At 45.2% G+C, this 16,771-nt stretch overlaps 1 protein-coding gene across 2 annotated transcripts in view; it reads left to right on the top strand.

Moving 5' to 3' along the window:
• The first annotated feature begins 1,468 nt into the window (after window positions 1-1,468).
• Socs6 (suppressor of cytokine signaling 6) overlaps window positions 1,469-16,771 on the top strand; it is a 31,002-nt gene continuing 15,699 nt past the window's right edge. The window contains exon 1 of one of the 2 annotated variants that reach the window (XM_070028970.1): window positions 1,469-1,607. The gene's annotated coding sequence lies outside the window, so the exon portion shown is untranslated. Of the gene's footprint in view, window positions 1,608-2,596; window positions 2,614-16,771 lie in introns of those variants that run through there. The other variant, XM_070028972.1, reaches the window with a different exon arrangement.

The raw sequence follows: 16,771 nt of genomic DNA, 5'->3' as shown, positions 1-16,771 counted from the left end.
TGACTATTGCCTTTCCCTGGCATCTACTCTTGAGCTAGATTTCCAGGTTAGAGCTTTGTAGTTTTTATTAAGCAGACAGAGTTCTGCTATTGCCCTGTCTCTAGGCTGCCATCTTGGGTTTTCCCCATCTACTCCTTTTCAACAAAAGCGGGATTTGAAGTTACAAATGCACAACTTGAAGGTTATATAGGTATGTGAACTACCAAGCGGTGATATGTTCCAACTCTGCTGGGTGCAGAGCTGTATGATCTCAGCATTTGGAAGACAGAAGGATTGTGAGTTCAAGGCTAAGCTGGACTACAGAGGGAGACTGCTGAAAGGGAGGTAGGTAGAGAGTCAAAACTGAAGAGGACAAATAGTCTGATGAATACTTTGAACATTCCACTGGTTATAAAAACGGATTGTAAGGCTGGGCATGGTGTGATTCATGCCTGCAATGCTACTCAGGAAACTGAGGTACCAGGATCAAGGTTCAAAGGCTGTGTATACAGGAAAATCCAGCCAAAAAGACAGAAGTGGAGCTGTGGCTCAAAGGGGAGAACTCCAGCCTTAAGTGAAAAAGCAAAGGAACAGTACTCAGGCCCTGAGTTTACACCCCTCCTATTGGCACAAACAACAACAACAATAATAAAAAAGAGCTGTTTCTATCACTTGAAAATCCAACTGTTCTATTAATAAGCCAGACTTTCTGTTTCTACGAGTATGGTACACTGGACGTGTACAAGAATTCACCCCAGCTACTTGAAATTTGAGACACAACTGAGATGGGAATTCACATGAGCAATTTTAAAGTTGTTCTCCCCAGCTGTCTTTTGTACTGTCAGTTTTCTTTCTTAGAAGTCCATACTACTCAAGAGACAGGGGAGGAGAGAGATGGACGGGCCTGAACTTCGGGCCTGGGAGCTGTCCTTGAGCTTGTGTACTCAAGCCTAGCGCTCTGCCACCTGAAGAGTCACTTCCTTTCCTGCAGGGGCTGGCTTCGAACCGCGATCCTCAGGTCCCCAGGTAGCTAGGATTACAGGGCGATTGCAATTTCCAGGGAGTGACATCAAAGCAGCAGTCACTGTTTCCTCTCTCATCTGGACAACGAAATCCGAAATCCGTGGGGCAGAGACGGTGCGGGAAGGGCCCCGGGGTGGCCTGGCCCGGGGTGGCCAGGAGGCGACCTGGGGTCCACAGGGCGGGGGTTGGGGGGTCTCCCTTCCGCGTCCAGGGACAGCAGGAAGGCCAGAGCTGGAGCTGCAGGGGCGACCGTCCTGTGGGCGGGGAGAGCTGGGCCTGGCGCGCGCTCGAACGCCCTCCTGTCCGGCCCTCGGAGCCCGCGCCCTTTGCCCTCGGCTCTCCGCACCGCTCAGGTCCCTTCGGTTCCAGCGCGCCACCCCGACGCGCGCGAAGCCCCGCCCCACGCGCGCGAAGCCCCGCCCCACGCGCGCGAAGCCCCGCCCCCAGGGCCGCGCAGTGGGCGCGGGGCGGCCCCTCGCCTCTCGGCACCGCTCGCGCTCGGGCCGAGGCGCCGTGGCCGCGCGCCCTCCGGGAGGAGGAGGAGGAGGAAGGAGCGGGAGGCGTCGCCGCGTGAGGGCCGGGCGAGGAAGCCGGGCCGCCGCCGGGTGAGCGTCCGCGGGCCGAGGGGCGGCGGGGCCGGCGTCCTTCCTGCGTCCGCGTCCCCGCGGCCCGGCACGCCGGCCGCGGGCCTCGCCTCCTCAGGCGGGGGCAGCGCGGGTCGGGGCCCGGGTGGGGGGCGGCGCGGGGCTCCCGCGGAGGGGCCGGCCGGGCGGGCGGGCGCGGGGCCCCGGCCGCCTCGCGGGGTGCGCGGGCCGCGGCGTGGGGCGGGGGGGAGGCCGGGGCCGGGCCGGGGGGTCCGCGAGGGCCCGGCCTGCGCGGGGCGGGCGGCGCGTCCCGACCCGGGGCCTCCGCGGCCTCCCCGCGCGCCGGGCCCGGCCGCAGCCTTTGTTGCCCGCAGCCCGCCGGGAGGAGCGGCCCGAGGGGGGCCCGGCGAGGCCTGGGCGGCGGCGGCGGCCGGGCCTGCGCGCTCGAGCCCGCCGCGGGCCCCGGGGCGCGCGGGGAGGCCGCGTCCGGAGCCGGCCGGGGCGGGGGGGGAGGGGAGCGGGGAGGACGGGCGCCGCGGGGCGCCGCTCCGGAGCCCGGCCAGGCCGGAAGGTGGCATTTGTTGCAGGAGTTGGCAACTTGGGGCGGGGGGGGGGGGAACGCCGTCGGGACCCGGGCCTGACGGAGAAGTTGGGATCGGTGCCGGGATGTGCGTGCCAACTTCGCGGGGAGTCGGTACGGGAGGGGTGGGGTTCTCCTCCCCACTTGTTTGCAGCTGAGAGATTGATGGGAATGTGGGGTGCAACTCCGGCTTCGGGGTGTGTGCATGTATGTATATATGTGTGTGTATGTATATATATAATATATAACATATATAATGTTGGGTCCAGTTCCACAAATGCGTGTGGCCCAGAGAGAACCGGCACATGCTGCTCCTTACAGTACCGCGATGAAGGACCGGCCATGAAGGACCGGCCAGGCTGCACCGCAGGCGCTTTTAATGCACCGAGTGCTTGGGTGAAAGTACATTTCGTCATCACACAAAAGTAAACTTCGACCCACCTCCAGGTGAAGCGTCTGCCTTGGTCTCGGTCCTACCAGGCAGCGCGTTTACCTGGCCATAATGTTTGCTGTGGTTGTTTTTAAACCTAGTTTCGCTTTAGAATGGAAAAAAAAAAAAAAGATCTTTTTTTTCTTTCTCCCCCAGCATAGAAAGCAACGTGCGATCCACTTAGCCTTCTTGAATGAATGAATTCCGAACAGAATCCGTAAAGCCGGGAAGAGTCAGTTTTATTGAAAGAAGTAGGCTTCGCAGGCACAGAACGACTGGGATTCTGTGAGGCCCTCCCCAGCCCGGTTCTGATGTCACTTCAAGTCCCGCGTGCACGCACGCTTGTGGGAAGGTTCGGGATCCATCCCCGCTCCACCTTAACCTGGTGCCACCACCCTCCCTGATTCTTGTCTTGGGGGTGATGTCCCTCGCTAGGGGTTTTTGCAGGAGCTTTTCCACTTTGTGGCCTGAGTGGCGGCTCTCAGCTAGGTCCTTCACCTTATTTCTCAGCATTTCTTTTGAAAGACGTTCTCATGTTGATGTGCTGGGAGACACCTGCCTTCCCCCTTTCCCTCCTGCAAGGCAAGCTGGCCTTAAATCTGACTTCCCCCACCCAGGGCACATGCTGAGTGAGTGACCCCCGCCTGCCCTCCTTGGTTAGGTCTTCTTCCCGGAGTGGTGAGGAAGGGAGTTGAATGCCAACCACAGCACTGGGTGTTGGGTGAAGCCCTGCTGACTGGGCTCCTAGTTTTTTTTTGCCTTCCTAGGTTTTTCTCTAGTCTTGCTTTAGAATTGAAAAGGTCTTCTTTTTGTTTTCCTTTATTTCCTTAATTTTTTTAAATTAATGGCACTGAGACTTGAACTCAGGACCTCAAGAGAGGCCCTATACCACTGAGCCATATCCCCCGCCTGAAGAGGTCTTTTTCTTTCTTTCTTTCTTTCTTTCTTTCTTTCTTTCTTTCTTTCTTTCTTTCTTTTTCTTTCTTTCTTTCTTTCTTTTTTTAATGTCCTTGTCTTTCTTTTTAGACTGCCTTGTATAACTTCGCTCCATAGAGAAAAAAAGCTGCTGTTCTTTTCCACTGAGGCCAGTATTTTGGGAACTTCTGTGTTACTGATAGTACATTTTATTTTTCTCAAAGAAGTATTTGTAAAATCTTACTTAAAAGTCATATGCTCTAGAAAAGGAAAAAAATACTAATTTTTCAATTTTTTTTTAGTTACTGTTAGTCTTTCATTAAAATGTGCAGTCACAAGAAACAGGATGGTGTGTGTGTGTGTGTGTGTGTGTGTGTGTGTGTGTGTGTGTGTGTGTGTGTGTGTGTGTGTGTGTGTGTGTGTGTGTGTGTGTGTGTGTGTGTACAGAAGATAATCCCAAGTGCCTTCTGGTATTTGTAGCTCTTCAGTGGATGTTGATGCATGATGTTTTAAGGCCTGATAAGGGCAGGTCAGTCCATGACCTGGAACTCAGATGAGCACTCGTGCTGTGTGCTGTCTTGTGCTAGTGAGGATCTTAAGTGTTGGTTCCCTGTCGTTTTTCTGACTGTACGTGTGGTAGGATGGGAATACTTACAGGATGAGATTGATATAGAGTCATCCGTGTATCAAAAGAGAAACAGCAATGGAGCATGTTTGACGTTGTCTTGAGAGTCACCTTGCCTTCTTGTTCTTAAGGGTGATTTGTTTGGTGCTTATGGCTTGATTTAGCAGGTTTTAGGACCGAGAGTACAGCTTACTTAAGCTGACCTCAAGGACTTCATGATGATAAATGCACACATGAAATTCTTCTTAAGCCCGGCCTTGGTCTTGCTGGTATTTTGATATGCCGTTTAAGACTTCATTGCTCACCAGGGATATCTGGGATGTGTGAAAGCATCCATTGACTAGCTATGTGACTTGAACAAGGATTGATTCCCTTTCAGTCTTTTAAGGACACTAGTCAACCTCGGAGGGTTAAGTGAGAATGTATTTCATTTAAGTAAGTCTAGACTCTTAAGTCAGGTTCAGGATTTCTGCCTAGTTCTCTGCCTATCTTTCCAATTTTAGTCTCTGCAGCTGCCAAGAAGCACAGTGCCTTATCTTGAACCTGGTTACACCCTGCCTTTCTGTTCCTCATTGTTGCACACAGCCCCTGCCTCCCTAGCCTTGACACAGTAGCTGTTTGCCTACAGTGTCCTTCAGTGGCCCCTCAGATGGTTAGTTTATTCCTAGTCTTACTGCCTGTGTCACCACCTCAGAGATGTCCTCCCTGGCTTCCTTGTCACTCCTTGACAATCCTGAGTATTTGTTCGTACCCTTCCTAGTTCTTAGTACCATTTATGATGGTTTTGGTTCTTGTGTCTGTGTCTGGCCTGCCTTTACTCATGTTCGGGTGGGATGCTTGCCCTGGGCTATCTTTCCCTTTGTGTCTGCAGCACATCTCAGGGAGCTTGAGCACTGAGTGGGAACCTTGTGTGCCGAAAGTTTGTTGTTTACAAAGTTTTTTTTTTCCTACATATAACTGCAAAGACTTCCTTTGTAGATCTTCAAAAGCTCTTGGTGTTTTGTATTGTTTATTCCTGACTAAGCTGCTCTGCTCAACTGAGTAAATCACGACACTGATAACTCCACAGTCCAAACATCCCCACACAGAGAAAACCTCTTCTTGTGGAGCTGTGATGGTGTCTGAGTGACTGATGGGCCAAATAGGCACACTTGCTTCCAGAGGTGTGTGGACAGTAACCACTCCAGAGCACATTGTCTGTGGCTTTGCTTCACATAGCTGGTAAAGTCCAAATCCAGATGTCTAGAACTGCTTGGCATTTTTCTGACAAAAACAGGCAAGAAGAACAAAGTTTGCTATTAGCTAAGCCAGAGTAGAAGACTTAGATTACAAAGATGAAGGCAGGCTGTCAAGGGGGTAATGGACCAAGCTTTGAATTTCAACATTTCCATTTTATAGGGTAGTTTTTTTTTATTGTTTTGTCTATAAAATAACATTTTCTTTCTCAGAATTGGTATAAAATTAAGTGAGACACTGCAGGTAGATACTAGGTGCCTGGGATATAACAAGTGCTAACAGTAATGATTAGTGTAATAGTAATCATATGTTATGCTAGTTAAAAGATTATTGTGATTAGTGAACAGCCCCTATGTAAGAGTCTTGAGTTTTCTTGTGTGAAAGACTGAGACCAAAGGGACAAGGAAACTAAAGCAGCTGGACAGTGATGGATGAGCACAGAGGTTTTAGTGTTTGCCTGCGGTGGGGGTGGGGCGGGGACGGGGGTGTGTGACACAGCATAGTGTGGTGAAGGCCCTGCGTCCGCCACCCCCTGTCTGCCTTGACCACCCTCTGTCTGCCTTGCAGCTGTTTCTGCTCTCATGGTATTTGGTCAGCTACTGTCATGCCACTCTTACCAGCCATCACTCTTAAACATTTTCTTAAAAGGCACTACCCTCAGATTGGTGTGGTGATGGATTATCCAGCTTCCCCAAAACCCTCTGTGAAGCAGTAGCATCTGAAGATGGGAGGCAGTGATCTGAACATCAGAAAGCCCTGAGGGTGTCGTGATGCCATCCTGAAATTTTCCACCAAGTGAAATTCAGAGAGGTATCCGACTATGTACAGCAATTTAGTGACAGCATGAGATTGTTTCTCATAGGTACACTTGAACTTAAGAAGGCTGAAGAGTAGGTGGCTCCTGTTAGGTAAGTTTGTTTTAATACTTTCAGGTAGTTTAGTTTTCATTTTTATGGTTACCTACCCAAAGCATATCCAGTCAGTGCTCCAGAGTTAGATCTTTGGCGTTGCTAGTGGTTGAGTGTGAGTTGATCTTTGTGGAATACCTAATTATCTGACCTCACTGCTAGCATCCTGAATGGTTGAAGGTATAGGTTTTACACGCTCAGAGTGAGACATGTTCTCTTTGGTTGACCTACCACTTTGTATGTTCTTTTCCTGGTTTGTTTTATTGTTTATGATAATGAAGGTGCTTGTTATTATTAAAACTTCACTTTGTTTTCAGTTGAAATACTACCTTTGACAATAATTTGTTTTTCTTTGTGCAGGTCCTGGGGCTTGAACTCAGGCCCTTGATACTATCCCTGAACTCTACTGCTTTGAGTCACCACTTGACTTAGGGCTTTTTGTGGTTAATTGGAGAGAAGAGACTCCTGGCTTTCCTGCACCAGCTGACTTCAAACAGTGATCCTCAGGCTGGGAAGGTGGCTCAGTGGTAGAGTGCTTGCTTTGCATGCATGAGGCCCTGGGTTCGATTCCTCAGTACCAATAAGCAGAAAAAGCTGGAAGTGGTGCTGTGGCTCAAGTGGTAGAGTGCTAGCCTTGAGCTGAAGAGCTGAGGTACAACGCCCAGGCCCAGAATTCAGGCCCCACAACTGACAAAAAAACAAAAAACAAAAAACAAAACACAAAAAACCCCCACAAAAAACTGTGATCCTCAGATCTCAGCCTCCTGAGTAGCTAGGATTACAGGCGTGAGCCACTGGCACATGGCAACAATTTTTATTTTTGCCTATTGATATTGCTTTTTTTTTTTTTCCTGTGCCAGTACGGGGGCTTGAACTTAGGGCCTTGTGCTCTTGCTCAGTTTACATTTGCTCATGGCTGACATTCTACCACATGGCCTTCATTTTAGCATTTTGAGGTTAGTTGGACATTGAATCTCAGGGACTTTCTTGCCTGGGCTGGCTTCAAATACAGTCCTCCAGATCTCAGTTTCCTAAAGTGTTAGGGTTATAAGCACATGAGCCATTGCCTCCCAGCTCAATACTGCTGTGAAGGTAAAAAAGAAGATAGCGTTTTATTTGGGGAATACATTATTGCTGAATATCAAATTGATGGAACTAGTACCAGTGTTTAGAACTTTATTAGGATGTTAGTGTTTTCATACATCGGTGTAATTGCCACATTTTAGGCCTCATCATTGATAGCCCATTTTCGTTGTTACACAGATGATGAGGAAATGAAGACCAGGGAGGCTAAGCAGTCTGTCCAGAGTCACATGTCACATTGCTAGTAGATTTCAGAATGAGATCTGATACATACAACTCTTCTTGCCATGGATGCCAGTGTTGTAATTTACTCCTGCAAGCTTGGATTCCTGTCTTCATCCAAGGTGTTGCAATGGAGCTGGCTCTTGAATGGTGGCCTGTGTTCACAGAGGAGAGCCGCAGAAGCTCTTACAGAATCTGACAGGAGGAATCTGTGTCATCAACTTAAGTATTTTTCTGCTCTTTCCTAAGTAGAGCTCCTTGTTTCTTAGTTTACTGTCTTACTTGTGATGGAGCTTATCCTCCTAGTCACTTCCTGAGAAAGTTGGTAGAGGAGACAGAGAGAGAGAGAGAGAGAGAGAGAGAGAGAGAGAGAGAGAGAGAGAGAGAGAGAGAATTGGGTTTGAACTTGGGCTTTGTGCTTACTAGACAGGCTCTCTACTGCTGAGCTTCATCTCCATTCCCTTAACACTCCCCCCCCCCCCCTTTTATTTAACAAGACCTGTGTGTCAGAAAATGTTTTGCACCAAGTGTTTGATTTATAGTGTGGCTGTGTACAGAATCCTAGGTTACTGTTTTAGTCAGGAAAGAGTAGGCTAAGCAGTGATGACAGATGAACTTTGCAGTCTCAGTGTGCCTCTGGTTTTCACCCAGTCTGCAACATGCTGGGCTGCTGAGAGGTCTTCCCTTGGCTTAGCCTGTTCTCATCCTCAGTTGCCCACCCTGTGGCCCCCTAGCAGATGCATGAGTACTGACAGGTTATACACTGAAGTACTTGGCCATGTTAGCATGCACATTGGATGTAATTTGCTTCCTACTTTCCATTGCTCTATGATGGCCGGGGGTGGGGTGGAGTGGGGGGGAGCATGGTGGGGATTAATAAGTGTTAATTTTGCCAGGTGTCAGTGGCTCACACCTGTAATCCCGTCTACTCAGGAGGCAGAGATCTGAGAATTGTGGTTCAAAGCCAGCCCAGGCAAGAAAGTCCCTGAAACTCTTTATCTCCAATTAACTCCCTTCCCTTCCCCCCCACCCCCCCAAAAAAAAGCTGGGTCTGGAGCTCAAAGTGGTAGACTGCTAGCATTGAACACATCAGCGACAGTGCCCAGGCCCTGAGTTCAAGCTCAAGACCAGCACCAAAAAACAAAAAAATCCCCCATAGGTATGTGTTTTTTCCTTCCTTGCTAGGGCTCCCATTCTACGACTTGGCTACATCCTTAGCTCAAAGATTCTTTTCACATTCTCTCTCTTCCTGCCTCTGCTTACGTTTTCCCTCTCTCACTTTCTTTTTGTCAGTACTGGGCTTGAAATTAGAGCCTCTGACTTCAGGTGCTCTCTTGTTGAGTTATGCCTCTAGCTCCTCTTTACTCTGTTTTTTTGATATAGTCTTGCTTCTCTTCTGGGGACATGCTTGGACTGCAGTCCTCCTAGTTTCCCTCCTACTGTAGATAGGATGACAACTGTATATCACCACTCCCAGCTTTTTTCATTGAGGTGTACTCTTGTGAACGTTTTCTGCCCAGGCTGCCCTGGAGCCTTCAGATTTCAGCCTCCTTAGAATTATAGGACACTGTGCCCATTGTTTTTTTCTTTAAGAAAATATTTTGCTAATACCAGTGAATGTGAACACCTTTGCTTTGGGGGAAAACCATGTCTAATTTTTCTTTAAACAAAGATGATAACATTTTCAGTGACTATCTCAAACTGCATCTATATTTTTGAGCTCTAAGTAACAATTTATTAAATGTCTTCTGATTCACAGTGGATAGCATGAATAATTTTAAGTTGAATCATTTTAAGAGCATCAAGAGATCTCATCTTTGGAAACTTTAATAAGTGGTTACTTTGACAGTCACATTTTACAAAGCAAATTATCTTTTCCATTGTGTAAGTTTATTATTCACATAATAGGCTGTATTATTAATTTGAATAATTATTGCTCTCTGAGAATCTCCTGTAGCTTTAATGATGAATGAATGAGATTTAGCATGGGCTCTAATATACATGTAATAATAATTTATACGTGGATTTTTTTGGTATCTTTTTCTTTTTTTTGTCAGTCATGGGGCTTGAACTCTGGGCCTGAGATCTCACTGTACCACTTGAGCCACAGTGACATATCTGGCTTTTTTCTGTTTATGTGGTGCTTAGGAATCGAACCCAGGGCCTCATGCATACAAGGTAAGCACTGTACCACTGAGCCATTAGTACATTAACTCTTATGTGGAATTTTTTTTTTTTTTGTACCTCAAATCTGCTCTTTAAAACTGATCTTACTTTAGAAAATAAGATTATTTTTAACTGAAAGCTTATATTTAGTAGTACAAAAGAATGAAAAAATCTTGTATGCACAAGCATTTGAATAATTTACAAATTGCTTGTTACATTAGAGATTTTGTGTTAAGATCTGAAAATTGATAGCAGTCAAAGCAATTTTTTTTACTTCTCAGTTTTTATGTACATGTTGCTTTCAGAAGTTTTTTTGTATTTTAATAGTTCATCATAATTTAAGAGCACTTTAATACAAAACTAAATCTTGAAAAGAATGAGTTGTTGGAGTTTTCATCTTATCACTGTTTGCTGCAGTATACCTCTGCCCCCAAATAAAAACAAAACAGCCAAGCATAGATATTATTTGAATCCTGCCTAATTGTCATAGTTGGCCAAAAATTCTTAAAATTTCTTACCAAATTGCTATTTTAATCAAAATTGTATTCTATTTCATAGGAAATGAAAATGGTGAGATTATAGGAAATTTGTAATATTTTAGCTAAAATCTGTTAACATATATTAAAATATTAGTTGATGTAGGTGCTGGTGGCTCATGCCTACAATCCTAGCTGCTCTGGGTGTGGAGGACCAAAGTTCAAAGCCAGCTTAGGCAGCAAAGTCCATGAGATTCGTATCTCCAATTTACCACAAAGTACCAGAAATGGAACTAGGACTCAAGTGGCAGAGTGCCAGCCTTGAGCAAAAACGCTCCAGAGACTGTGTCCAGGACAAGTTCAAGCACCAGGACTGGTTCTCTCTCCCTCCCTCCCTTCCTCCCTCTCTCCTTCCTTCTCTCTCTCTCTCTCTCTCTCTCTTTCTCTCTCTCTCTCCCCACACAGACCCAAAGTTGGTTGATTTTATTTTTGTTCTTCAAATAAATAAATGCTTCTATATTTATTTCATTTTTTAGTGATTCTTTTTATTTAAGTAGTTGGGCACTAGTTGCCACTTAACAAACCAGTTTATGAATAAGATGTGTTAGTTGGTTTTAATTTGCAGTTGTGAGTTATGACAATTTTGGTTAGAGTATTTTATATTTCTTATTCTAGAGATCAGGATTTATTACATTACGCTATGTTTTAGAAAGTGTTAAGTATTTTTAAACCAATGGCTGTAATTGAATCAGAGTCAGTAGGGTGGAGATGTGGGGTTCATTAATGATCTACTGATAAGCTGAGTGCCGTATTTCACCATGCAGAATGATTTCATCTGTGAGTGTAAAGCAGGACTGAGAGCAGCATTTATGAACTAATAGTTATTTTGTAGGAGGACCCAGCCTGGTTTAGAATAAAGAAATAGGCTTGTTCACTTTCATATGTTTTCATATCAATAGCCAAGTTTCCCAGTTTAGAAACTGGATATCTTCAATTGTGACACAGATCCTATGTGTGAAGGTCTCATCCTACATTAGTGCTCCCGGGTCAGATGCCTCGGAATACCTATTATCCCTCTTCAGATTTGTACTTGGTAACGTGGCTTCTACATCTCAGGGAAACACGTTGCTATGGTTGGTAACTTACGATGAAGGATAGTACTGAGGAAGAACCAACAGGAAAGGAAGTAAGGCAAGGAGTGGGATTTATGTGGAGTTCTGTGTCTTAGCACACTCCTCTGTGCCCAGTAAAAGATTTTTACACTGTGTATTCTCCTACTCTCCCTTCCGACTCTGGTGCAGTGGAGGGCCAAAAGTTCCAGTTGGTACCATCCAGAGGCTGTCTGGGCCTCCCTGTAAATCATCTGGTTATTGTAAACTCAGGTGTGATTCTAAGGGGTTGTGGTAAGGAACAACAGCTATTACTCTATTATTCAGAAGTACTGAGGGTCAGGAATTGGAGACAAAGACGATTTCTTTTTACTGTTGTTATTATACCATGTTTCTTAGAATTATAAGGGCCTAGACATGTAGAAAAGTATATTAGAAATTTAATATGTATGTTTATGAAGATAGTGACGGGTTGGTTACCTAAGTATACTACTTTATAAATGTAACATGTTAAGATCTGAATTAAAAAAAATTAAGGAGAGATGATAGCCAGGTGTGGGTGGCTCACACCTGTAATCCTGGCTTCTCAGGAGGCTGAGATCTGAGGATCGAGGTTCAAAGCCAGCCTGGGCAGGAAAGTCCGTGAGACTCTTATCTCCAATAAACCACTAGAAAACTGGAAGTGGCTCAAGCAGTAGAGCACTCGCCTTGAACTGAAGAGTGCAGGGACAGTGCCCAAGCCCAGAGTTCAAGCCCCATGACCTACCAAAAAAAAGGAGAGGTGAATTCTGGTTTTGTTAATCATTTTTTCTTTTTCTTTTTTTTACTGTTAGTCATGGGGCTTGAACTCTGGGCCTGGGTGCTGTCCCTCAGCTCTTTAGCTCAAGGCAAGAGCTCTACCACTTGAGCCACAGCACCACTTCTGGTTTTCTTTTTCTTTTTTCTTTTTTCTTTTTTTTTTTTACTGTTAGTCATGGGGCTTGAACTCTGTGCCTGGGTGCTGTCCCTTAGCTCTTCAGCTCAAGGCAAGAGCTCTACCACTTGAGCCACATCACCACTTCTGGTTTTCTGGTGGTTAATTGGAGACAAGAGTCTCATGGACTTTCCGGCCCAGGATGGCTTTGAACAGCGATCCTCAGATCTCAGCCTCTGAGAAGCTAGGACTCTGTAATGAGCCACTGGTACCCGGCTGCTAATCAGCTTTTTTAAACTAGTCACATTGGTTTTGGTTTTGGTGAAGTCATGGATATTTTTTTCATACTCATTTAACTGGATTGTATATTGAACTCAGTTAACAAGAAAGGATGCTTATAGTGTTCAAGTAAAGGTTGTTCTCTGCAGGATGTGTCCAGATCTCTCTCTTTTCATAGAAGCACATACTTTTAGAACTGGATGTAATTAAGAGACTGAACCTCTCACACGCAGAACCTCTTACACGAGTCACTGACGTCCAGCCACGCTAGGTTCTGTGCTTCTCCATGGCTTGGTGTCAGCAGCCTGCAAAGTATGGGTAAACCACTTGAAAATTTGTTAGAACTTATGCTGTAATTATAAACCATTCTCAGTTTATTCAGTTTTAAAATATATGGCAACTTTAATTCCATTTTTTCAGTTGGTCCTATTTCTTTTATGTACTTTTATTACTATTCATTTATTCCACATCACTTTTTTAAAGCAGAGCTTCTCATAATATCTACAGGCCATGAAAGAAATGATTATCCCTCAGTTATTTTTGTTTGCATGCCCGTGTCAGACCTGAAGGGTTTGATGTTTTATTCTCAGGCTGGCTAGTTGATCTGCCACAGTCTTAACGGATGCAGGTACAAGTCATGGGATTCCAGCACTAGCCAATGTCAGCATGTATCCCAGGTCCCTGGGCACCATGCCCTTTGGAGAGGAGAGCTTACATGGAGCCAAATGAGCAAAGGAGGACACTTAAGTGCAGTTGCAGTAATGCAGTGAAAGAAAGTGGTAATTGGGTATAGAGGTAAAATGGGATTGGAGTCTTCAAGGTAGCTGAGATAGGGTCTTGAAGACTTACTAGATGTGAGGTGAGCTAAAAAAAAAAAAAAAGCAAGGAGTCAAGGCTGAGTCTGGATGTTTTGATCTGAGCAGTTGGAAGATGAAGTGGGAGAGGCTGCTGGTAGAGCAGGTTTAGAGGAGGGTGGAAGGATGTATAGGTCAGGGTTAAATGGGTTATGCTCTGTCTGTCTGTAAGATACCCGTGTGTCAGTGTCAGGAAGGTACTTGAATGTAAATAGTCTGGAAGAGATAGAACCGGTGAACACGTAGATGCTTTTTCCCTGGGTGGAAATGAGTGAAGTCAGGGGTGTGAGTATAGATGGAGAAAAGACCAGAGGGGGCATGCAGGGTACTCCGTCATGAAAGGTCAGGGGAAGCCAGCAGAGGAACGGAAGAAGTGGCCTGACCCGAGCTTCCTTGTAGCAAAGACGGGACGTCTCATCAAGTCAGTGGTGTCAAGTCAAACTTCTCAGAAGAGACTAACTAATGACACTAGAGTTTGTGTGCTGGCTTGCCTGTAAGGAAAGATGCAGAGGAGGACTCTAGCTGCTGAGTTTACTCCAGTTCTCCAGGTGTTCTGCTACAGATGGAATTAGGGGTGGCACTGTGGTGGATGGGGAAATGGGGGTCAAGACGTTTGTTTTTATGTGAGAACGTTTTTAGGAAAGGTCCGGCAGGGGAGATGGTAGGAAATGTGTGTGCAAGAGTGGGGTTTCTTTCGAGATAAAGGGCAAGGAGATGTGGAGACTTGGCTTCATGGTGGCTGTGATGGAGAAGATGGGAAGCCCATCAAGATTAAAGAGGGTGATGAAGATTAAAGAGGGTGTGATGATAGCTTGAGGGGTGGCGTGAAGTGGTCAGCAAGGAAAGAGAGCGGGGATGACTCGGGAAAACTGAGTTGGCTTCCAGGCAGTGTGGAGGATCTGTCTGGGGATCATGACCAGAGAATGAAGTGAGACCACGCCATTCTCAACCGTGTGGGTGTGCAGGCCTGGTGTTGGGGAAGTTGGGCCTCACCGATGTCAGGTGTTGGCCAGGGTGGATGGGTGGGGGATTGAGATGTATTCAAGAACTTGTGGAATAGAAACAGTAGGGCGGGAGGAGGAGGAAGAGGTGGTCTAGGTTCTACTAAAGCAAAAAATAGGCATCTCAAAAAATAGGTATCTCGTGACTTTTTTGTTTGACAATGATGGCATAAGTGAAAGTCAAGAAAGGCCTTTCATTTGCTTTAACCTGATGATTTGCGTGGCCATTCTCTTCAAAAAATGAAGTTTCCAGATGTGGTGGGAGTCTGGTCTGAGGCTTGTAATCCTCCCACTTAGGAGGCTGAGATTGGGGGATTGTAGTTCAAAACCAACTTGGACAGAAAAGTTGGTGACTCATCTCCCATTAACCACCAAAAAGTTAGAAGTAAAGCTGTGGCTGATGTGGTAGAGTGTTAGTCTTAAGCACAAGTAGCTCAGGACAGTGCCCAGGCCCAGAGTTCAAGTAGCTCAAGACATTGCCCAGGCCCAGAGTTCAAGTAGCTCAAGACATTGCCCAGGCCCAGAGTTCACGTCCCAGGACTGGCTCCAAAAGAAAAAAAAAATTAGCTCCCAGACTCTTATTTCCAGTTAACTGGCTGAATACCACACTGGAGGTAGAGCTCAAGTAGTAGAGCACCAAGTGAATAAGGAAGCAGAGCAAGACTGAGGCTTTGAGTTCAACCCTGCTTCTGGCACACACAAAACAGTTTTCAGAGCAAACTCTCAGACTTTATTTTTATAAAAACATTACATATTCATTATATAGAATATTTTGAAAGTAACATTTCTGCACTTCTTACTGGTTCAGTTTTGTTCCCTGTTGTTTCTGTAAAATTAAGACCACATGTTACATATCTCATTTTGTTTCCTGTGTCTTGTATGTAACTCATGAATAATAGGAAGTTTCCTCATGTTATATATAAACTATAAATATCAAAATTTATTGATTTTCACAAAGTTTCATTGTGTAGATGTACCAAGGTGTTGGCCTTGCTCATATATTGTTGGAGACTAGGATGTGTTCGATTTTCTTTAACTCAGAATTTTTTTATGATAATTTGGGTGACATATTGTGTGCATCTGTACCTGTATCTCCCTTCCTTCTGCCTTGCTTTCCTTCTTTGCCTCCCCATTTCCCTCTTTTCCCTCCTGTCAGAATTTAAGGCCTTCTCCCACTTGAGCCACAACTCTAGCCCTTTTTGCCTAGACAGTGATCCTCTTAGGCCTGCTGTGAAGATTACAGGCAAGTAATTTCCTGGGATTACAAGCTCATACCAGCTCTCTTGGTTTGCTCTTTGACATAGAGTCTGGCAAATCTTTGTGCTTAGGCTAGTCTGGCAAATCTTTGTGCTTAGGTTGACCATGGTTCTTCTATCTCTGTTTCTCAAATAGTATTACAGAAGCGAGCCACTGGACCTGACCCATTTTACATCATCATTATCAACATTTGAGGTTTCCAGTTTCTATACATTCTTGACTTTAATTGGTATTGTTTAGTGGGTATGTAGTGGTAACTGCTTGTGGTTTTAATTATGTCTTCTTAATGACTAACAATACAAAGGTTTGGCAGCCAGCCCCTCTACCTCTTTCTCATTTTTTCTTTGTCTTGTGCTAGGGATTAGACCCTCTCAGCCTCTCTCTAATTTTTAAAATGGAGTCATTTGCCATACCCCATTGTTGGAATTCTTTGAGTAAAGGACTTGGTATATAAGTCTTCATTAGTTATGATAGGCTGATACTTTCTTCTGGTCTGTGGTGAATCTTGTGTTAAACACAAAACTTGTTTTTTTTTTTTGTTGTTGTTGTTGTTTTTGTCGGTGGTGGTTTAACTCTGGGCCTGGCGCTGTCCCTGTGCTTTTTAGCTCAAGGCAAGCACTCTACCGCTTGAGCCACAGCACCACTTCCACAAAGCTTGTTTTTATATTATTTTTATTTTAATGATGCCTAATTAGTCAGATTTTCTTTTATGTAATATTGTGAGTTTGGTATTGTATTTAAGAAATCTTCGCTTAAAACAAATAAGCATTTTTTTGGAAGTTATATAGTTTTAGCTCCAGCAACTAGTGCTGTGATTCATTTTGATCTTAGCTGTGATTCATTTGATTTCCTCATTTGTGAGGAAATGGTTTTAAGTGTTTGTTTTTGTTTTTAGCTGATTCTTGTGACAGTAATAATTGAAAGCATTGTCCTTTCTTCACTAATTTGTCTTGGCGCTTTGCTGGGACCAGGTGACAATTGCTAGTTTGTTTCTCCTCTTTTTCCCTCTCTGCTCTGGACACCAGTGTCTGCTCCTGGAACACATTGTCTTCCAAACCCCGTGAGTCCTGTTGAAATAAAATTCTATAACTTTTTTCTTTTTCAAAACTGTGTTTTCATATAAATTATAGG

Source organism: Dipodomys merriami, unplaced genomic scaffold (assembly GCF_024711535.1).
Source record: "Dipodomys merriami isolate MVZ:Mamm:240054 unplaced genomic scaffold, mDipMer1.0.p SCAF_2, whole genome shotgun sequence".
Classification (NCBI taxonomy): Eukaryota; Metazoa; Chordata; class Mammalia; order Rodentia; family Heteromyidae; genus Dipodomys; species Dipodomys merriami.
The sequence above is the reverse complement of the archived record's forward strand: the minus strand, read 5'-3'. Positions and strand labels throughout refer to the sequence as shown.